The following is a 22,818-nucleotide window of genomic DNA, read 5'->3' as shown; positions in this document are numbered from 1 at the left end:
AACAATCGTTTTATGATAAATCTGCACTTCCGTACTGTAATTATTATTCAATAAACTGTTTTCATACTATTTCAATCAACATACGCACTTTTAGTTGGCCAGAAGGCTCTTTAGTAAGATGGTGATTTTATTAGTTTCATATTATGTCTGCCAATTAATGTGTTTCTTGAGAGATATTATGTCGATTTATGTATTTTTTAGCTGGCTAAATGAATTTTTACCAGAGGCAAAAAAACAATAATAAAATATGTATTCTTGGTTCCTGAAGCATTGGTGATGAATCTTACTGAACAATCTGAAAATAATCCCCTTTATTTTAAAATACTGAAACATAAAATCTTCATACCAATGGCCTCCGTCTGCTACGATGTGTTATTTATTACGTTATCTGTTGTACATACGCCTAATAGGAAGTTCCTGTGGAAAAGTCGTGGTGGGCAGCACATTCTCCTCTGTGGATGCGTTCGGAATCACTAAAAATACATAAATATAATGGTGGTGTCTTGCACGCAACACACTTACTGAAAATTCTGTGTTTGTGTTATAATTAATTAATTTATTTGTAATTCACGGCCGTGCAGTTGAAGGCGCCATGTCAAGAATTGCGCGGCCTCTCCCGCCGGAGGTTCGAGTTCTCCCTCGGGCATTGGTGTGTGTATTGTTCTTGCTGTAAGTTAGTTTAAAGTAGTGTGTAAGTCTAGGGACCGATGACCCCAGCACTTTGGTCCCTTGGGACTTCACATACATGTGAACATTTTTGTAATTCACGTCAGAGTAGTCTGTTTCGTATTCAGAATAATTTTGTATCAGACGTTCTGAAACCTGACCGTTTTTACAACAACAGTAATTTTTCGAAGAATGGGGAGATGGTTCACTGCGTTAAGCACAAACATGGTCTGTCGGATAAATTGTGTTCAAGGTTTTCCTTTAGCCTTTGGTAATAAAGTCCACAAAAGGGTGCTAAAAGAAGGGATTCCAGAGTGCATAATGGACCGGTTACCAAATCGAAGAAGAAAAAAAGGATGACCAGCTAATTCTTGGAGAGTGGAGTTTCAGTCATTTATGAGGGAGAAGAATATTCCGAAGAATTATATAGGGATACAGAAGAGAGGTGAAAAAATATTAGTGGCATTCTGGTGAAATGTTTAAATATTCTATTGCTACTACATGGAAATAATAACAATATTAACATAAGATCTATCTTGGTATCCAACAACCCGAAATTACATCGTGGCGTAAGCTTAACATAAGCTTTGTCGAACCGGTACATATAAAAGCTCGGAAGATTTATTACAGAGGACCATTCTCGGTGTTTTTCCCATAGCTCAAATGAAACTAGGTGTTACAATTTATCAAATGATCTCAAAAAATAGTTCAAATGGCTCTAAGCACTGTGGGGCTTTACATGTGAGGCCATCAGTACCCTAGACTTAGAACTACTTAAACCTAGCTAACCTCAGGACCTGCCCGAGGCAGGATTCGAACCTGCAACCGCAGCAGCTGCGCGGTTCCGGACTGATGCGCCTCGAACCGCTCGGCCACAGCGGCCGGCCGAATGATTTCGTTATCGTCAATGTTCCACGCATTTAATCTCCCGCGATAAACACAGGTTTTGATCCATAGTCCAACCATTTACTTACCCGTGAGGCTGAGATACCTAAGACAGCAGTACGGATACCCGAGACAGGAAAAAAACAACTCCGTGCAAGGTCGAAGGTGTAGCGTACTGCCGCCGCTCATGCGTAATCAGGCGCCGCGCCATCGTCGGCAAAACTGAAAGCTGACGCGCTGACGAACAGCAGAAAGCGACTAAACAGCAAATGACTCATAGTGCAAATACGACTGACGTGAAATACAAGTACCAAGGCGACACATGACATTGTCTGCAGTGCAGAACCGAGTATGATATTACGGCTAAACAGCGAAATTAAACAGAATTTTCTTTGTGATCGTGAGGAGGATCTCACAGGTTTTATTGTTCAGGGATGAGTGTCACATTTCGTACCATATACCTAAATCATTGTGTAATTCGTCTACATCTTTTAGTGGTTATAATAGACGATAAACGACGGCACCATACCTAAACAATCTGCACAGATTGTCTCCTATGTCGTTTATATAGATTAAGAACAGTGAATTCTTCTCTGGGGTACCCTAGACATAACTTCTGGTCTACTACACTACTGGCCATTAAAATTGCTACACCAAGAACAAATGCAGATGATAAACGGGTATTCATTGGACAAATATATTATACTAGAACTGACATATGATTACAATTTGAGTGCATAGATCCTGGTGGCCAGGGCAGCAGTCGAACATTTTCTGTATCCAGAAAAGCCCGTAGAGGACCTGCAACATGCGGTCGTGCATTCTCCTGCTGAAATGTAACGTCCACTGTTCGAAGTGCCGTCAATGCGAACAAGAGGTGGCCGAGACGTGTAACCACTGGCACCCTATTCCATCACGCCAGGTGATACGCCAGTATGGCGATGGCGAATACACGCTTCCAATGTGCGTTCACTGCGATGTCGCCAAACACGGATGCGACCATCACGATGCTGTAAACAGAACCTGGATTCATCCGAAAATATGACGTTTTGCCATTCGTGCACCCAGGTTGAGTACACCATCGCAGGCGCTCCTGTCTGTGATGCAGCGACAATGGTAACCGCAGCCATGGTCTCCGAGCTGATAGTCGATGCTGCTGCAAACGTCGTCGAACTGTTCGTGCAGATGGTTGTTGTCTTGCAAACGTCCCCATCTGTTGACTCAGGGATCGAGACGTGGCTACACGATCCGTTACAGCCATGCGGATAAGATGCCTGTCATCTCGACTGCTAGTGATACGAGGCCGTTGGGATCCAGCACGACGTTCCGTATTACCCTCCTGAACCCACCGATTCCATATTCTGCTAACAGTCATTGGATCTCGACCAACGCGAGCAGCAATGTCGCGATACGATAAACCTCAGTCGCAATAGGCTACAATCCGACCTTTATCAAAGTTGGAAACGTGATGTTACGCATTTCTCCTCCTTACACGAGGCATCACAACAACGTTTCACCAGGCAACGCTGGTCAACTGCTGTTTGTGTATGAGAAATCGGTTGCAAACTTTCCTCATGTCAGCACGTTGTAGGTGTCGCCACCGCCGCCAACCTTGTGTGAATGCTCTGAAAAGCTAATCATTTGCATATCACAGCACCTTCTTCCTGTCGGTTAAATTTCGCGTCTGTAGCACGTCATCCTCGTGGTGTAGCAATTTTAATGGCCAGTGGTGAGGATGGCTTTGCGTTAATCACTATGAACTGTGGCTTTTATGGCACACAATCACGAATTCAGTTGCACAGCTGAGACTATACTCTCTCTACAGGCTCGCAATTTAATTAAAAACCGCTTGTGGAACTGTGTGAACGAGTATCTTGAAAATGGCAAAGCTGACCGAATGTTCAAGTGCTACTTTCGGAAAGAGCTAGAAGGGCAGGAAAACTACCACTAGGCGTTAAATGGCGCGTCCACGACTCTCCACAGAACGTCGGGTTCGGAGGCTTGTCTGCTTTGAAAAGTACCATAGATGGTGATCTGTGGCATCTCTGCCTAAAGAGCACAATGCTGGTGCACGCTCGAGTGATTCAGACCGCACTATTCATCGTACATCGTTGAACTTGGAGCTGCGCAGCAGGTCGTTCCTACACATGCTGACCCAACGACATCGTCATTTACGACTGCAGTGGGCCCAGGACCACCCGGATTCAACCTTCGATCAATGGAAACGTGTCGGCTCTTCAGGTGAATCACGTTTTTGACACACTAGGTCGACGGTCGTCTGCACAAATGCCGACATCGAGGTGAACTGCGGCTCGAAATGTGCTGCGCACCACGGACACAGGCAGGTGGGAGCAGTATTGTGCTATAGGAGACATTCTCCCGCATTTGCATGGGACTTGCGGTAGTAATCGAAGACACGCTGACAGCTGCCAACTACCTGTATACTTTCATGCTTGATGTCTTCCCCGACGACGATGTCATCGTTCGACAGCGTAATTGTCCGTGTCTCGGAGCCAGAACCGTGCTACAGTGGTAGCAGCATTATAGTGAACTCACGGTGATATATTGGCGGCCAAATTCACCTGATGTAAGTGCTATGAAACCTATCTGGATCGCTATCGGGCGCCATCACAGTGGATTTCAGAAATGCTGCTCCACTGAGACAGCAATATACAGGGTGATTCAAAAAGAATACCACAACTTTAGGAATTTAAAACTCTGCAACGACAAAAGGCAGAGCTAAGCACTATCTGTCGGCGAATTAAGGGGGTTATAAAGTTTCATTTAGTTGTACATTTGTTCGCTTGAGGCGCTGTTGACTAGGCGTCAGCGTCAGTTGATGCTAAGATGGCGACCACTCAACAGAAAGCTTTTTGTGTTATTGAGTACGACAGAAGTGAATCGACGACAGTTGTTCAGCGTGCTTTTCGAACGAAGTATGGTGTTAAACCTCCTGATAGGTGGTGTATTAAACGTTGGTATAAACAGTTTACAGAGAATGGGTGTTTGTGCAAAGGGAAAAGTTCTGGACGGCCGAGAACGAGTGATGAAAATGTAGCACGCATCCAGCAAGCATTTATTCGCAGCCCAGGAAACTCGACTCGCAGAGCTAGCAGAGAGCTGCAAATTCCACAATCATCACTTATCTGTCCGTAACTACCTGAACGTCAACTACCCGAGGCGATGGATCGGCCGCCAGGCAGCCCGTGACAGAGCACTTCATCACTGGCCTCCAAGAAGCCCTGATCTTACCCCGTGCGATTTTTTCTTATGGGGGTATGTTAAGGATATGGTGTTTCGGCCACCTCTCCCAGCCACCATTGATGATTTGAAACGAGAAATAACAGCAGCTATCCAAACTGTTACGCCTGATATGCTACAGAGAGTGTGGAACGAGTTGGAGTATCGGGTTGATATTGCTCGTGTGTCTGGAGGGGGCCATATTGAACATCTCTGAACTTGTTTTTGAGTGAAAAAAAACCTTTTTAAATACTCTTTGTAATGATGTATAACAGAAGGTTATTTTTTTTCATTAAATACACATTTTTAAAGTTGTGGTATTCTTTTTGAATCACCCTGTACAATTTCACTGCCCACATAACAGAGTCTTTAAATAGTAAAATGCCACCAGTAGGAATATTCTGTGACTTATACAAAGCATTAGATTGTGTGACCCATGACATTATTTTAGAGAAATTAAAATTCTATGGTATAAATGGAACAGCATATGAGTGGTTTAAGTTATATCAACAGAACAGGAAGCAAAAAGTCTCTTTATATGAAATGATAATTAAATGGATACCCTAGCTGCAAACAGGCGTTGATGTGCTTCATTGGGGACATGTTGAAAATGTGTGCCCCGACCGGGACTCGAACCCGGGATTTCCTGCTTACATGGCAGACGCTCTATCCATTTGAGCCACCGCGGGCACAGAGGATAGTGCGTCTGCAGGGACTTATCCCTTGCACGCTCCCCGTGAGATCCACATTCCCAACATGTCCACACCACTACATTCGTAGTGCACCTAATAGCAAAGCTGCATGGTCATCCACGGTAACTGTTGTTTCGGGAACAGATACTTCAAAAAATGGCTCTGAGCACTATGGGACTTAACTTCTGTGGTCATCAGTCCCCTAGAACTTAGAACTACTTAAACCTAACTAACCTAAGGACATCACATAACACCCAGCCATCATGAGGCAGAAAAAATCCCTTACCCCGCCGGGAATCGAACCCGGGAACCCGGGCGTGGGAAGCGAGAACGCTACCGCACGACCACGAGATGCGGGCGGAACAGATACTACCGTCATATATAATCTCTTTATATGCTTCAAGTGATTCAAAGGAGTTTGCCACTTCATCTGACTGGGGTGAAATTGCATTAGGTGTTCCATAAGGTTCGATCGTGGGTCCCCTCCAGTTCTTGATGTATGTGAATGACCTCTCTTCTTATGTGAAACAAGATGCTGAACTGACACTGTTTGCTGATGATACAAGCATAATTATTAATCCAGTAAAAGCAAGTCCGATGGAAAATGATACATATAAGGTCTTTGGGAAAGTTATTAATTGGTTTTCTGCGAATGGGCTTGCTCTGAACTTTGAAAAAACACAGTACATCCAATTTTCTGCTGCAAAAAGTATAATTCCTTCAATAAACATAACATATCAAAAGAAGTCAGTAGCCAGGGTAGAGCATACTAAGTTTTTGGTTGTACATATAGATGAGAATCTTAATTGGAAAATTCATATTTTGGATCTCCTAAAGCGACTAGGTTCAGTAACTTTTGCAATCAGAATAATTACCAATTTTGAGGATGTAGAAATTAGTAAGCTAACATACTTTGCATACTTCCACACTCTGATGTCATACGGAATATTATAGTGGGGCAACTCAACACTTAGGCTCAAGGTATTCACTGCTCAAAAGAAAGTAGTTAGAATAATGTGTGGGGTTCATAGTCGCACGTCTTGTAGGCATATGTTTTAAAGGTTAGGAGTTCTTACAACTGCTTCACAGTACATTTACTCAGTAATGAAATTTTTTCTCAACAACATGGACCAGTTTAAAATCAACAGCGACATTCATGATTACAATACCAGAAAAAAGAAAGACCTACACTATCCTTTACTTAACCTATCTTTGGTACAGAAAGGGGTAAAATATGCTGCCATAAAACTTTTAGATATATTACCAGATGAAATAAAATGTCTGACAGACAGCAGTAATAGTTTCAAAAACAAATTGAAATCATACCTCCTTTACAACTCCTTCAATACTAAATAATGTAAAGAAAAAAAGAAAAAGAAAAAAAGACTTGTTTCCTGTGCGAATTTCTTGTGCATCTGACACGTTCCACATCATAAAGGTTCTTCCGTGCGATTGATCAATGGAACACGTAACGCAAATCAGCGGTCCGGAATTTACGGGAATTACAAGACCTGTGTCTAGACATCTAATGCCACATACCTCGACAAATCCACAAAAAAAAAAAAAAAAAAAACTGTCGAATCCTTGATGTACTGCGTTCCAAAGACGGACAAACAAGGTATTAAGCAGCTGGTCATAGTGTTTTAACTCATCAGTGTATAATTCAGTGGATTGTATATGGTAGATATAGTGTGACCTGTGCAACGAGCTCCAAGAAAGCAGCCGGCCGGAGTGGCCGTGCGGTTCTAGGCGCTACAGTCTGGAACCGAGCGACCGCTACGGTCGCAGGTTCGAATCCTGCCTCGGGCATGGATGTGTGTGATGTCCTTAGGTTAGTTAGGTTTAAGTAGTTCTAAGTTCTAGGCGACTGATGACCTCAGAAGTTAAGGCGCATAGTGCTCAGAGCCATTTGAACCATTTTTTTCAAGAAAGCAGACTTATCGGCAACTAAAACCACCCCATCCACAAGCCATTATCCGATGACCATAACCATTCAAGATGGGAATTTTTTTGCTCGATGGGCTGGTTTGATGAAGCTCTTAATGCCGATCTAACCCAGTCTTCTTCACCTCTGCATAATCACACAGTAATCTACATCCATCTGCCCTAGCTTACTACCCCCACATAACTGCAATTTTCTAGAATTGCGTTATCGCTATGGATGGGTAACAGTGAAGTTAGTCCTACCGGACACACAAACATTTTATTTTGCTGTCGACAACTTACATGGTGGAACAATGTTATTTTTATGTTTTACGTTTGACTACGATTTTTTTACCTATGGTGTAGAACCAGTCTCATTTTCGTTTAGCTGTTACAAACAAAATTTTTCATTGAACTTGCCTCCTAGACAAGTGCAAGTTATTGCATGACATAGTTATTGCTGGTGCACCCAGTTTTTGTGCAACTTGCGTCTCGTACGAGCATAATCTGAGGATCGTTGCAATGGCGACTGAAACTAGTCTAGTCATCATACAAGGTATAATTAAAGTGAAGCTACTGACGGAGGTCCAGTGTGATTTGTAATTATCGTACGGTAGCGAAACTTGGTAGATATTCTAATCTGTTAATGCGGAACCGATTTACGCTGGAAACAATAAGTTCCGGTTCTGGCCGCCAGGTGCAAATCTGGCGCTGTACAGCATCTGGTCGACGTCTCCGGTGTTCACATTGAACAAATTGCGTAATCGGCAGTTAATAACAAAATCAACATCATGCCTTTCGCACTTGTTTGATCTTTTCTGCTCACGTCCCGTTCCTAATCCATTACATATGGAAACATTTCTATACGTGTTTCTTATATTGACAGCATATTTACACCTGGTGGCCAAAATTGGAACTATTTTTTTTTCCAGCGTATATCGGTTCCGCATTAACGCATTATCTACTAAGTTTCGCTGCCATACGGTAATTTGAGCACACACTGGAATTCTGTGAGTAGCTGCTCTTTAATTATAACCACTCGGTATTTTAATTTCTATACAGGGTGGTCCATTGATCGTGACCGGGCCAAATATCTCACGAAATAAGCATCAAACGAAAAAACTACAGATAAACGAAACTCTTCTAGCTTGAAGGGAGTAACCAGATGGGGCTGTTGTTGGCCCGCTCGATGGCGCTGCCATAGGTCACACGGATATCAACTGCGTTTTTTAAAATAGGAACCCCCATTTTTACTACATATTCGTGTCGTACGTAAAGAAATACGAATGTTTTAGTGGACCACTTTTTCACTGTAATAGTCACAAACGTATAAGTACGTGGTATCACGTAACATTCCGCCAGTGCGGACGGTATTTGCTTCGTGATACATTACCCGTGTTAAAATGGACGGTTTACCAATTGCGGAAAAGGTCGATATCGTGTTGATGTATGGTTATTGTGATCAAAATGCCCAACGGGCGTGTGCTATGTATGCTGCTCGGTATCCTGGACGACATCATCCAAGTGTCCGGATCGTTCGCCGGATCGTTACATTATTTAAGGAAACAGGAAGCGTTCAGCCACATGAAAAACGTCAGTCGCGACCTGCAACAAATGATGATGCCCAAGTAAGTGTTTTAGCTGCTGTCGCGGCTAATCCGCACGTCAGTAGCAGACAAACTGCGCGAGAATTGTGAATCTCAAATACATCGGTGCTGAGAATGCTACATCAACATCGTTTGCACCCGTACCAAATTTCTATGCAGCAGGAACTGCATGGCGACGACTTTGAACGTCGTGTACATTTCTGGCACTGGGCACAAGAGAAATTACGGGACTATGACTGATTTTTTGCTCGCGTCCTATTTAGCGTCATTCACCGACAGCGGTAACGTAAACCGGCATAATGTGCACTATTGGGCAACGGAAAATCCACGATGGCTGCGACAAGTGGAACATCAGCGACCTTGGCGCGTTAATCTATAGTGCGGCATTATGGGAGGAAGGATAATTGGCCCCCATTTTATCGATGGCAATGTAAATGGTGCTATGTATGCTGATTTCCTACGTAATGTTCTACCGATGTTTCTACAAGATGTTTCACTGCATGAAAGAATGGCGATGTACTTCCAACATGATGGAAGCGGTATTGAATAGCATATTTCATGACAGGTGGATTGGTCGTGGAAGCACCATATCATGGCCCGTACGTTCACCGGATCTGACGTCCCCGCATTTCTTTCTGTGGGGAAAGTTGAACGATATTTACTATAGTGATCCACCGACAACGCCTGACAACATGCGTCGGCGTATTGTCAATGCATGTGCGAACATTACGGAAGGCGAACTACTCGCTGTTGAGAGGAATGTCGTTACACGTATTGCCAAATGCATTGAGGTTGGCGGACATCATTCTGAGCATTTATTGCATTAATGTCGTATTTACAGGTAATCACGCTGCAACAGCATCCGTTCTCAGAAATGGTAGGTTCACAAAGGTACATGTATCTCATTGGAACAACAGAAATAAAATGTTCAAACGTACCTACGTTCTGTATTTTAATTTATAAAACCTACCAACTGTTCGTCTAAAATTGTGAGCCATATGTTTGTGACTATTACAGCGCCATCTATCACAAAGCAAAAAAAGTGGTGCAACTAAATCATTCATATTTCTTTACGTACTACACGAATATGTAATAAAAAATGGGAGTTCCTATTTTTAAAAAAACGCATTTGATATCCGTTTGACCTATGACAGCGCCATCTAGCGTGCCAACCATAGCGCCATGTGATTCCCCCCTTCAAGCTAGACAAGTTTCGTTCATTGTAGTTTTTTCGTTTGATGCTTATTTCGTGAGATATTTGGCCCGGTCACGATCAATGGACCACCCTGTATATGTACGCTGTCTACGCATTTAAAAGGTTTAAAAAAAATAATTTTGAGAGATAACAGCATTGCCACTATAGCATCCACTTTAAGCGTGCCTGGAAGTGTTTTCTTATCTGACAACTGCTCCCCATTGAGCAGGAAATCTAGCGTATTCTTCGTCGAATTCTCTTTCGTATCTTGGATTTCACGGAGACTTCAGACGTGGTAAATGGTAGCGGCCTGGCGGTGCGGCCACCGGAGCCCGTGTGCCGAGCTGAGAAAGGCGACCCGCAGGCTGGCACGCATGAGAACAGCACTCCTTGCGCCCTGCCGGGACTCACAGGGATCAGGTTTAGCCGGCGAAGCTTCCGTTGCCGCCGAGGACTAGGCTGCTGATTAAACCGGATGCGTCACCGCTCACACGTTGCGCACGTTATGCTACTGACGCGGGGAAGATCGACTCCCAGCTCACTTGCGCTCCTAGCCTACTGGAGATCTCATGGATTCTCATAACCATTCCGCAAGATTTGTTTTCCCCTTCTTACGAAAACACAGTAGTCTCCATTCGGGATACTAAGTACGATGTATATTACCGGTCATCTGCTCAGTAAAAATTGCTATACCAGGAAGAAAAGCAAGTAACGAAATTTTAATTATTGTGCATAAACAATCTAATAGGAAAAATACACGATAAGATACACTACTGGCCATTAAAATTGCTACACCAAGAAGAAATGTAGATGATAAACGGGTTTTCATTGGACAAACATATTATACTGGAACTGACATCTGATAACACTTTCACGCAATTTGAGTGCATAGATCCTGAGAAATCAGTACCCAGAACAACCACCTCTGGCCGTAATAACGGCCTTGATACGCCTGGGCATTGAGTAAAACAGAGCTCGGATGGCGTGTACAGGTACAGCTGCCCATGCAGCTTCAACACGATATCACAGTTCATCAAGAGTAGTGACTGGCGTATTGTGACGAGCCAGTTGCTCGGCCACCATTGACCAGAGTTTTCAATTGGTGAGAGATCTGGAGAATGTGCTGGACAGGGCAGCAGTCGAACATTTTCTGTATCCAGAAAGGCCCGTACGGGACCTGCAACAGGCGGTCGTGCATTATCCTGTTAAAATGTAGGGTTTCGCATGGATCGAATGAAGGGCAGAGCCATGGGGCGTAACAGATCTGAAATGTGACGAGCACTGTTCAAAGTGCCGTCAGTGCGAACAAGAGGTGACCGAGACGTGTAACCAGTGGCACAACATACCATCACGCTGCGTGATACGCCAGTATGGCGATGACGAACACACACTTCCAATGTACGTTCACAGCGATGTCGCCAAACACGAATGCGACCATCATGATGCTGTAAACGGAATCTGGATTCATTCGAAAAAATGACGTTTTGCCATTCGTGCACCCAGGTTCGTCGTTGAGTACACCATCGCAGGCGCTCCTGTCTGTGATGCAGCGTCAAGGGTAACCGCAGCCACGATCTCGAGCTGATAGTCCATACTGCTCCAAACGTCGTCGAACTGTTCGTGCAGATGGTTGTTGTCTCGGAAACGTCCCCATCTGTTGACTCAGGGATCGATACGTGGCTGCACGATCCGTTACAGCCATGCGCATAAGGTGACTGTCATCTCGACTGCTAGTGATACGAGGCCGATATAAGACGAACATCAACAAAAGCAAAACGAGGATAATGGAATGTAGTCGAATTAAATATGGTGATGCTGCGGGAATTAGATTGGGAAATGAGACGCTTAAAGTAGTAAATGAGTTTTGCTATGTCGGGAGCAAAATACCTGATGATGGTCGAAGTAGAGAAGATATGAAATGTAGACTGGCAATGGCAAGGAAAGCGTTTCTGAAGAAGAGAAATTTGTTAACATCGAGTATAAATTTAAGTGTCAGGAAGTCGTTTCTGAAAGTATTTGTATGGAGCGTAGCCATGTATGGAAGTGAAACGTGGACGATAAATAGTTTAGAAAAAAAGAGAATAGAAGCTTTCGAAATGTGAAGATTAGAAGGGTAGATCACATAACTAATGAGGAGGTATTGAATAGAAATGGAGAGGAGAGAAATTTGTGGCACAACTTGACTAGAAGAAGGGATCGGTTGGTAGGGCATATACTGAGTCATCAAGGGATCACCAATTTAGTATTGGAGGGCAGCGTGGAGGGTAAAAATCGTAGACGGAGTGCAAGAGATGAATACACTAAACAGATTCAGAAGGATGTAGGTTGCAGTAGGTACTGGGAGATGAAGAAGCTTGCACAGGATAGAGTAGCATGGAGAGCTGCATCAAACCAGTCCCTGGACCCGAGACTACAACAACACAACAATGATTTGTCATGTGCACCACATCTACCAATTTCCGTCCTAGTAGAATAATTCCTTCGTGGTGCGTCTTTTTTTTTTTCTTTGTCTTACAGTGTAGTACACAAAGCTGCCATCTCTGGCTACAAGAACTTCTGTAACGCGGCTGGCCATAGAGTTAAACTGAACACGGGGCGCTGATGCGGGTACATCATTCCATACTGCTTCAGCTCTGTATATGAGTGGCGAGTGGTGGGTTGCCAGTCTCTCAGAAAACCATGACCAGATGTGTTCACTGGGCGAGAGATATGGATAACGAGGCGGCTTCGGCAACAGTGGAAGACCCTCTGTATCGAGGTGTCTTAGGACAGTGCGGTGTCTCGTTATCTTGTTGACAGATACGTCACCAAAACCTCGAAGATACGGTACAGCCACTAGACTTACCGCATCAGAAATATAGCGGCTGCAGACCAGATCAACGGCTACGCGAAGTACCACCGCCCCACGTGCCGAGTCCGCACCACGATGACGTATGCAGTATGGCAACGTTCGTTCTATTCAAAAGCTCCACATATTGGTACTCTATCGTACTGCTGCACGCACAACTGAAAGTGCTCTGAAAAGGCCACTTGTGCCACACCTATGTCATGTGTTGTCGCTGCACGCACCAACACCGTCGGGGCGTCTCTATTACTGCTCTGCGGGAAGCCGCAACAACCGTGCCGATATTCCGTAGTGCCACAGAGGCCGTCGCATGTCCATTTCGACACTGGTCTTGTTGCAAACGAACCCATTTTATGACTATACATACACGTCGTGGTTGTACGACCCTCCACAGCCGAGTAAACAATACTTCTGTCCTCTCGGGCGCTAGACGCGTGTGGCAATTGGGATTTTTCATGGAGTTGAGTATGGCTCTCCTGAACTCATCCATTCCATTTTAGCGTGACAGTCGTGGGATCCCGACCAAGAGGACAAGCAATATCACGGAACGATAAATTGCAATCTCGATAAGCCACGGTAATGTAGCTGTCAAAATCCGACCAAGCAAAACACGATCAATGAGAAACCCACTGCGTAATCTTTCCTTACATACGAAATGCAGATGGCGTTACGCCTCCTCCTATCATAAATGAGTTCTTCTAGCTCCCTTTAAACTGTTCTTTATTGGCAGATAAGCTTAGTTTCGTTGCTGGCAAGTTATTGAAAATGTATAGTCCTGAATAACTAACACCTTATATATATATATATATATATATATATATATATATATATATATATATATATATATATATATATATATATATTCGAGTCTTCGTGTAGAGTGTTCTTATTCCTGATATTTTGTTTGTTAATTAAACTCTTGGTTGAAGAACAGATATATTACGAACGATAAAGTACTGAGAAACCGTAATTATTAGGAGCAGTTTTTTGAACACATTCCGGCCGAATACTCTTAAATTCTCACCAGAAATAATTCCTATCAACTGCTTTTGGGATCGGTATACTTAAACTGGGCTTAAATATATTGTAAAAGATTATGAGAAGAATGAAACTTCCTGGCAGATTAAAACTGTGTGCCGGGCCGAGACTCGAACTCGGGATCTTTGCCTTTCGCGCGCAAGTCCTCTACCAACTGAGCTACCTACGCACGACTCACGCCCCGTCCTCACAGCTTTAATTCCGCCAGTACCTCGTCTCCTACCCTCCAAACTACACAGAAGCTCTTCTGTGAACTGCAGAGTGAAAATCTCATTCTGGCAACATCCCCCAGGATGTGCAGTATGCTTTCTTCCAGGAGTGCTAGTTCTGTAAGGTTCGTAGGAGAGCGCGGTTCCGGACTGAAGCGCCTAGAACCGCTTGGCCACAGCGGTCGGCAGACAAACTTTCGTAAGTTGTTTAGGTATACAGCGTGTTTCCGTGAGAGCGTGCAAAAATGTAACAAGACATAGATAGTGCTCCAATGGACAATTTGAGGTAGGAAACCTGAGGTCGAAGAAGGCAGTTTAATGAGATATGGAAGTAAACTTGGGTACCGTTTTGTCTACATTTACTGCTATGCAGCTTATTTACAACTAACATTCGTACAAGTTTACACGTACTCTTTTGTTTTATTTACATGTACAGTCTTTATTTTCTGCAAGGAAACAAGGAGCACGAGCCTGATTACTAGGAAGTCGTGATGCAGGTGCTAGTTACTTTACTTGTCCAAAGTTGGCTCAGTTTTATCGTATTTACATTGTCCCGTGGGAGGAACTTGCTATGAATCAACGACAGACCCATTATTACTCACTGCTATTCAGAGACGCGGAGTACAACACGATGGAGCAGAACCGGTAGAGTATTTCTTAGCCACTGGATTCAAAGGGGAGGTCCTATTCCATGGCCTGCGAGGTCACCTGACCTGAATCCCCTCGATTACTTCCTATGGGACATAACAATGAAGAACCAGAGAAACTGGTAAATATCGTGTAGGGCCCCCGCGAGCACGCAGAAGTGCCGCAACACGACGTGATATGGACTCGACTAATGTCCGAAGCAGCGCTGGAGAGAACTGACACCATGAATCCTGCAGGACTGTCCATAAATCCGTAAGAGTACGAAGGGGTGGAGGTCTCTTCTAAACAGCACGTTGCAAGGCATCCCATGTATGTTCAATAATGTTCATCTCTGGGGAGTTTGGTGGCCAGCGGAAGTGTTTAAACTCAGAAGAGTGTTCCTGGAGCCACTCTGTAGCAATTATGAACGTGTGGGGTGTCGCTTTTTCCTGCTGGAATTGCCGAAGTCCGTCGGAATGCGCAATGGACATCAATGGATGCAGGTGATAAGACAGGATGCTTCCGTACGTGTCACCTGTCAAGACTCGCATCTAGACATATTGGGGGTCCCATGTCACTCCAACTGCACACGCCCCACGCCATTACAGAGCCTCCGCCACCTTGCACAGTCGATGGATTGATGAGGTTGTCTCCATACCCGTACACGTTCACACGCTCGATACAATTTAAAAGGAGACTCATCCCACCAGGCAACACGTTTTCAGTCATCAACAGTCCAATGTCGTTGTTGGCGGGCCCAGCGAGGCACAAAGCTTGGATCTTCACTCCGATGATGTTTCGTTGAATGGTTCGCACGCTGACACTTGCTGATGGCTCTGCATTTAAATTTGCAGCAATTTGCGAAAGGACTGCACTTCTGTCATGTTGAACGATTGTCTTCAGTCGTCGTATGTTCTGTTCTTGCAGGATCTTTTTCCGGCCCCAGCGATGTCGGAGATTTGATGTGTTACCGAATTCGTGATATTTACGCTACGCTCGTGAAATGGTCGTACGGGAAAATACCCACTTCATGGGTGTCTCGTAGATGCTGTGTCCCATCGTTCGAGCGCCGACTATAACACCAAGTTCAAACTCACTTAAATCATGATAACCTGCCATTGTAGCAGCAGTAACCAATGTAACAACTGAGCCAGACCCTTGTTGTCAAATGTTGGCGTTGCCGACCGCAGCGCCGTATTATGCTTACTTACATATCTCTGTGTTTGAATACGCGCGCCTACACTACACCACTGGCCATTAAAATTGCTACACTACGAAGATGACGTGCTACAGACGCGAAATTTAACCGACAGGAAGAGGATGCTGTGATATGCAAATGATTAGCTTTTCAGAGCATTCACACAAGGTTGGTGCCGGTGGCGACACCTACGACGTGCTGACATGAGGAAAGTTTCAAACCGATTTCTCATACACAAACAGCAGTTGACCAGTGTTGCCTGGTGAAACGTTGTTGTGATGCCTCGTGTAAGGAGGAGAAATGGGTACCATCACGTTTCCGACTTTGATCAAGGTCGGATTGTAGCCTATCGCGATTGCGGTTTATCGTATCGCGACATTGCTGCTCGCGTTGGTCCAGATCCAACAATGACTGTTAGCAGAATATGGAATCGGTGGGTTCAGGAGGGTAATACGGAATGTCTTGCTGAATCCCAACGGCCTCGTATCACTAGCAGTCGAGATGACAGGCACCTTATCTGCATGGCTGTAACGGAACGTGCAGCCACATCTCGATCCCTGAGTCAACAAATGGGGACGTTTGCAAGACAACAACCATCTGCGCACGAACAGTTCGACGAAGTTTGCAGCAGCATGGACTATCAGCTAGGAGACCATTGCTGTGGTTACCCTGGACGCTGGTTCACAGACAGGAGCGCCTGCGATGGTGTACTCGACGACGAACCTGAGTGCACGAATGGCAAAACGTCATTTTTTCGGATGAATCCAAGTTCTGTTTACAGCATCATGATGGTCGCATCCGTGTTTGGCGACATCGCGGTGAACGCACATTGGAAGCGTGTATTGGTCATCGCCATACTGGCGTATCACCCGGCGTGATGGTATGGGGTGCCACTGATTACACGTCTCGGTCATCTCTTGTTCGCATTGATGGCACTTTGAACAGTGGACGTTACATTTCAGATGTGTTACGACCCGTGGCTCTACCCTTCATTCGATCCCTGCGAAACCCTACATTTCAGCAGGATAATGCACGACCGCGTGTTGCAGGTCCCGTACGGGTCTTTCTGGATACAGATGTTCGACTGCATCCCTGTCCAGCACATTCCCCAGATCTCTCACCAATTGAAAACGTCTGGTCAATGGCTCGTCACAATACGCCAGTCACTGCTCGTGATGAACTGTAGTATCGTGTTGAAGCTGCATGGGCAGCTGTACCTGTACACGCCATCCAAGCTCTGTTTGACTCAATGCCCAGGCGTATCAAGGCCGTTATTACGGCCAGAGGTGGTTGTTCTGAGTACTGATTTCGCAGGATCTATGCACCCAAATTGCGTGAAAATGTAATCACATGTCAGTTCTAGTATAATATATTTGTCCAATGAATACCCGTTTATCATCTGCATTTCTTCTTGTTGTAGCAATTTTAATGGCCAGTAGTGTGGTTTTTTTGGCACTTCAGTGTACTCGTATAAAGTCACTTGTGCGTGAGACCCCAGTTGATACACAATTGGAATTAGTTGCCAGAATTGTATCTACCTGTGATGTGCTTCGATACACACCAGGCATATTTGTCTCGGTGTTTCAGAATCTTGTTCGCCGATATCTACATCTACATTTACATCTATACTCCGCAAGCCACCTGACGGTGTGTGGCGGAGTGTACCTTGAGTACCTCTATCGGTTCTCCCTTCTATTCCAGTCTCGTATTGTTCGTGGGAAGAAGGATTGTCGGTATGCTTCTGTGTGGGCTCTAATCTCTCGGATTTTATCCTCATGGTCTCTTCGCGAGATATACGTAGGAGGAGCAATATACTGCTTGACTTTTCGGTGAAGGTATGTTCTCGAAACTTCAACAAAAGCCCGTACCGAGCTACTGAGCGTCTCTCCTGTAGAGTCTTCCACTGGAGTTTATCTGTCATCTCCGTAACGCTTTCGCGATAACTAAACGATCCTGTAACGAAGCGCGCCGCTCTCCGTTGGATCTTCTCTCTCTCTTCTATCAACCCTATCTGGTACGGATCCCACACTGCTGAGCAGTAGTCAAGCAGTGGGCGAACAAGGGTACTGTAACCTACTTCCTTTGTTTTCGGATTGCATTTCCTCGAAAAAGAATCGGGAGGCTGGCCCAGAACATCCTGTACAATGTCTTACTAATAGAATGAACTGCAGCAATTGAAACCAAATGGTAAACGGCTGGGGACAGAGAAGGATGTCTAAATCGATAAGTTAACAATTTGGTGTGTGGTGATGGGGAATACGAGCAGGCTAGCTAGCGACGTGTCGCGGCCACCTGGCGGCGTTGCAGCGGCGGACGCGGCGCAGCTGCTGCGGCCGCCGCGCGTCGTAAATTAGGTCGCAGCCGCTGGCGGGGTGTCGGGCTGGCCCCTTATTTCTGCCCGCGCAGGCGCACATGGCTGCCGGCAGGTCCACGCCGCCGTCTGCGCGCGGCGCTGACCAGCCCACGGCTGCGCCGGGTGCGAATTGAGGCGAGTTATCGCTCGGCTCAATGGGACGAGGCCTTCTGGCTGTTCCGTGGTCAGGGGCAGGCGTGATCCCGTCGCTCGCGTTGCCGTGTAGCGGAGCGCGGTGTCAAGCTGAAGACATCGCCAGGGTGAAGCACCGTCGTGCTTACGCCCACGGAATAGGGAGAAGAACGCGTATAGTACGTCACACGCCACACGCCTTTTCCGCCAGTGTCCTGCATATAACAGCAGTTAAACAGTGAGCGGCACTTCTCTAAGAGGCACTCCTCGTACATTATCGCCTCGACAGTACTTGTTCACAATATAACCCACGTTGCGTCTGAATAAACCACTGTCCGCTTTAAATCTGATGCTTTATGGAACTCCATCATCTCGTTTATACGCCCGACAACTCGTTTATTCTAATAAAAAAATGGTTCAAATGGCTCTGAGCACTATCGGACTTGACATCTGAGGTCATCAGTTCCCTAGAACGTAGAACTACTTAAACCTAACTAACCTAAGAACATCGCACACATCCATGCCCGAGGCAGGATTCGAACCTGCGACCGTAGCGATAGCGCGGTTCCAGACTCATGCGCGTAGAACCGCTCGCCACTGCGGCCGGCTAGAATTTCTTTAACGTACATAACATCGTGGAAATTTCTGCCTAATAACGGATGCATCCATTTCGTCAGTGGTACACAACACACACACACACACACACACACACACACACACACACACACCAAGAAAAGTTTTGCATCACCCCTTTATCTCGAAATTCGTAACACAGAAACCAAAAATTGGCTATGAGGCATCCCTTTATATTTATTTGCAATGTGCCCAGATCACCAAATCATAAAAAAACTCATTCGTGTAACAACAAAATGATCTTTTTTCCTATTTTTCTTTTTATTTTTTTCCCAACACTCCTGAGCAACGACAGTATGTGGTGTAGCACTCCCTTGCTCCTATGCAGGCTTCAATCCGTCGTGGCATACCATCGATGAGAGCATAAATAGCATCGGCATACGTCGCGCACAGTACAAGGTCGTTTTCGACGTCCAAAAACAACTCGTTTCGATCGGTCTGAAACATGCTCTATTGGTTCAAATGGCACTGACCACTATGGGACTTAACATCTGAGGTCATCAGTCCCCTAGAACTTAGAACTACTTAAACCTAACTAACCTAAGGACATCACACAGCCGGCCGAAGTGGCCGTGCGGTTAAAGGCGCTGCAGTCTGGAACCGCAAGACCGCTCCGGTCGCAGGTTCGAATCCTGGCTCGGGCATGGATGTTTGTGATGTCCTTAGGTTAGTTAGGTTTAACTAGTTCTAAGTTCTAGGGGACTAATGACCTCAGCAGTTGAGTCCCATAGTGCTCAGAGCCATTTGAACCATTTTGACATCACACATATCCAAGCCCGAGGCAGGATTCGAACCTGCGACCGTATCGGGCGCGCGATTCCAGACTGTAGTGCCTAGAACCGTTCGGCCACCCCGGCCGGCCATGCTCTATAGGGTTCGCATCCACGGGAAAGGCATGCCACTCTACACTGGTGATCCTAATATGCAGAAGGAAAGTATTCACGAGACAGCACGATGATCACGTTAGTTGTCTTCCACCGAGATGACACTGTCACACCGACCGGCGTTGCCGAGCGGTTCTAGACGCCTCAGTCTGGAAACGCGCGACCGCTACTGTCGCAGGTTCGAATCCTGCCTCGGGCATGGATGTGTATGTAGTTCTAAGTTCTAGGGGACTGATGACCTCAGCAATTAAGTCCCATAGTGCTCAGAGCCATCTAAACCAATTGGAAGTTCCCATGCTTGGCCTGCGAGGCAACAACACGCACTGCTTTGAAATCGGATGTTGATGTGCCTACTCACTTGATGGAGGTACTTCCCGTTATGACCAGGAGTACAGGTCGCTTTGTATAGTACTAGACAGTGCGGACAGCGCGTAGCAATAGTAAGTACGCTAGCACACGTGTGATACACGAGTACATTTTACTGATGCCTAAATTGTCGAAGAGTCAAGACAAAATCCGGTTGCACAAGTAGGACGAGCACTTTACCCTCCTCAACTTTGCAAGGGCTTTTAACGTTGAGCGTGCCTCAACAATTCTCGCTTCTCACTCCCGGGTTCCCAGGTTCGATTCCCGGCGGGGTCCGGGATTTTCTCTGCCTCGTGATGACTGGGTGTTGTGTGATGTCCTTAGGTTAGTTAGGTTTAAGTAGTTCTAAGTTCTAGGGGACTGATGACCATAGATGTTAAGTCCCATAGTGCTCAGAGCCATTTGAACCATTTGAACCATTTTGAGCCTCAACAATGAGTACCGATAATATTATCGGCGAATACCGCGATTACTACTACAAGGCCGGCCGGAGTGGCCGAGCGGTTAAAGGCGCTACAGTCTGGAACCGCACGACCGCTACGATCGCAGGTTCGAATCCTGCCTCGGGCATGGATGTGTGTGATGTCCTTAGGTTAGTTAGGTTTAAGTAGTTCTAAGTTCTAGGGGACTTATGACCACAGCAGTTGAGTCCCATAGTGCTCAGAGCCATTTACTACTACAAAATGCCTGAATTCTTAGGAGTCATAAACGCTTGGTGCATTCACTGGCGCTCGAAACGATGAAAGAGATAGTGTTTTGGCTATGCCCTTCAGCAATACAAGCTGTTAGATTGTGGTCACCACGTTAGTGTGTGCCGCGCAGGGTAGCCGCGCGGTCTGAGGCGCCTTGTCACGGATCGAGTGGCTGCCCCCGTCGGAGGTTCGAGTCCTCCCTCGAGTATGGGTGTGTGTTGTCCTTAGTGTGTTAGTTTAAGTTAGATTAAGTAGTGTGTAAGCTTAGGGACCGATGGCCTCAGCAGTTTGGTCCCATAGGACTTACCACAAATTTCCAATTTCCGTTAGCGTGTAACGCGCGTACGGACGTCATTACATGACACGTTGAAGAGGTACTAGTTTGAAAAACTCTGCAGTTTGTCACTTACAAGGAAAACTCCCAGTCGTATCCCCACTCAGATATTGTGTAAGATTGTCCAGTGGATACCCCGCAAAAACTGAACACAGATCGAGCTTGAGAACACGAAGAAGATTACAGTGAAAACAGACGCAAAATATAAACAGTGAACAGTCCAAGCTCAAGATGTGAAACATAGAGCGAAGTTGAACTGCCACGGCGTTTTGTTTATGTGGTCTTGATGTCGGGCTAGCGAGGGATAGACCCTGTCCAATTTCTCTCTTGTTCTCGCAACGCTGAAGGAACCCCATTCCAGTCTTCTTGCCACTAAAACATCCGTAACATCATCAAGAATAGGGTACAAGTCTTCCCGGTACTTCACTGTTCACTCTGGTCACAATACAAATGAACAACTGCAGATGAGCCGGCCGGAGTGCCCGAGCGGTTCTAGGCGCTTCAGTCTGGAAACGCGCGACCGCTACGGTCGCAGGTTCGAATCCTGCCTCGGGCATCGATGTGTGTGACGTCCTAAGGGTTAGTTAGGTTTAAGTAGTTCTAAGTTGTAGGGGACTGATGACCTCAGATGTTAAGTCCCATACTGCTAAGAGCCATTTGAACCATTTGAACTGCAGATGATATGGTTCAAATGGCTCTGAGCACTATGGGACTTAACTTCTGAGGTCATCAGTCCCGTAGAACTTAGAACTATTTAAACCTAACTAACCTAAGGACATCACACACATCCATGCCCGAAGCAGGATTCGAACCTGCGACCGTAGCGGTCGCGCGGTTCCACTCCGGCCGGCTGCAGATGATATGATTGCGCAGAAACATATCTCGTTTTTTGCTTTGTTTTTTTTTTTTTATTGAGTCTGATGCTGCCCGCCACCCTCTTCATCTCAGAGTAGCACTTGCAACCTACGTCCTCAATTATCTGCTGAATGTATTCCAAACCCTGTCTTCCTTTGTAGTTTTCGCCCTCTACAGCTCCCTCTAGTACCGTGAAGGTCTTTCGCTGATGTCTTAACAGACGTCCTATCATTCTGTCCCTCCTCCTTGTCAGTGTTTTCCACATATTCCTTTCCTCTCCGATTCTGCGCAGAACCTCCTCATTCCTTACCTTACCAGTCCACCTAATTTTCAACGTTCGTCTGTAGCACCACATCTCAAACGCTTCGATTCTCTTCTTTTCCGGTTTTCCCACAGTCCATGTTTCACTGCCGTACAATGCTGTGCTCCAAACGTAGAGACAAA

At 45.6% G+C, this 22,818-nt stretch overlaps 1 protein-coding gene and 1 non-coding gene across 4 annotated transcripts in view; both read right to left on the bottom strand.

The window, feature by feature from the left end:
• The window catches only part of LOC124554716 (nuclear hormone receptor FTZ-F1 beta), a 408,700-nt gene that overhangs the window by 356,474 nt on the left and 29,408 nt on the right, over positions 1-22,818 (bottom strand). The window lies entirely within an intron of this gene.
• Positions 5,407-5,481, bottom strand: Trnat-ugu. The gene has a single exon. It is a non-coding gene; the product is annotated as a tRNA-Thr (tRNA).

This window comes from Schistocerca americana, chromosome X, assembly GCF_021461395.2.
Source record: "Schistocerca americana isolate TAMUIC-IGC-003095 chromosome X, iqSchAmer2.1, whole genome shotgun sequence".
NCBI lineage: Eukaryota > Metazoa > Arthropoda > Insecta > Orthoptera > Acrididae > Schistocerca > Schistocerca americana.
Note: the sequence above shows the minus strand (reverse complement) of the source record. Positions and strands in the feature narration are given on the sequence as shown.